Source organism: Otolemur garnettii, unplaced genomic scaffold (genome assembly GCF_000181295.1).
Source record: "Otolemur garnettii isolate 467f Iridium unplaced genomic scaffold, OtoGar3 scaffold00077, whole genome shotgun sequence".
Taxonomy (NCBI): domain Eukaryota; kingdom Metazoa; phylum Chordata; class Mammalia; order Primates; family Galagidae; genus Otolemur; species Otolemur garnettii.
In genome coordinates, this window is record NW_003852472.1 from 1,165,637 (window position 1) to 1,167,281 (window position 1,645).

The following is a 1,645-nucleotide window of genomic DNA, read 5'->3' on the forward strand; positions in this document are numbered from 1 at the left end:
AAAAAAAAAAAAAAAGAAAAGAAAAGAAAATAGTTCCTATCATCCTATAGTTAACTAATATTCAAATTTCCAATCATCTCATAAAGATGTCATTTCATATCTTTTTTATTTTCCAGATACGGGGTCTGTGTTACCCAGCTAGTCTGGATTACAGTGGATATTCACAAGTGCAATCACAGCTCACTGCAGCCCCAAACTCCTGGACTCAAGTAATCCTCCTGCCTCAGGCTCTCAAGTAGCCGAGACTATAGGTACCTGCCACTGTGGGTTTGTTGTTGTTTTTTTTTTTTGAGAGAGTCTCACTATGTCATGTTTGGTAGAGTGCCATGGCGTCACAGCTCACAGCAACCTCAAACTCTGGGCTTACACAATTGTCTTGCCTAAGCCTTCTAAGTAGCTGGGACTACAGGTACCTGCCACAATGCCTGGCTATTGTTGTCGTTGTTTAGCAGGCCCTGGCCAGGTCCAAACCCGCCAGCCCTGGTGTATGTGACCAATACCCTAACCACTGACCTATGGGCACTGAGCCACCCAGCTTTCAACATTTCATTTTTGTTATAGTTGGTTGCTAAAAAGTCTCTTAAATATCATAAGTCTTTTATTGTAATAAAATATGAGCAATGTAAAATTTGTCATTTTACCCATTTTTAAGTTTTCAACTCAGTGGCATTAATTATGACACATACTGGATGTGCAATCATTACTATTCTAATTCCCAAATCTCAAATCTCTTTTAATTTGTAACATTCATCCTTATACCCTTCACCTTACAATTGAAAGTGATTTTAAACAACACATTTGAGCTCTAAGCAGGCTAATTTCAAAGCCCAGCTTCTTTCTCAGTGTGTCTAAACTTTGTGATCTGGACAAATGACTACTCTCACCTGACATTCCCAAGAGCTAAAATAAATGGAGATAATAGAGTAATAGGCGAGGAACTAATGAATTAATGGGGGTAAAACGCTAGAACAGGGCCCATCTGGAGGTGCTCTGTATCTCAGCAGCCACTGTAGTCAGGCAAGAAACTGAAGCCAGGGCGCTCTGCGGTCAGGGAGGAAGGCTTTGGGGAGTGGGGCAGGAGGCTGGTTGAGCTGGCCCTGGAGGCATCAGGGATTTCTGCGCCATCCCAAGGCAAAAAGGCTGCCCACCCTGTACCCCGGCAACAGGTCAGCCACAGAAGTGGGCACAATATGTAGCCTGGGTACCACAGGGCAGGGCAAGGAGGAATGGGAGCCCTGTCCCTGTCACCTGCTGCTCCAACCACCCTAGGGCCACTTCAGTAGCATAAGCCAGTGGCCAGTCATCACGCCTCACAGGTGGTGGGGGCTCTTTCTGGGCAAGGGGCAGGGATTGGTGGGCAGCTGGTAGGACACTTAGGACCCTGCCCCCAAGAGTGGGGACTGGACCAGAGTCAAGCTTGCCAACAGTCAAACCAGCCCAGAGCCTTTGTTGATGGAGACAATGGGCAAACCCCATGGTGCCAGGAATAGGTGGGGGCAAGGAGGGAGTGGTCCGGGCCTTTCCCCCATCCTGTGCATACCTCCAGGATCTTAGCTTGGCAGCTTGTCAAGATGTTACTGGGGGAAGCCAAGAACCTCCATATTGCCAACGCTCCCAGCCCAAAGAGGGAAGGGGACGCTGCCAG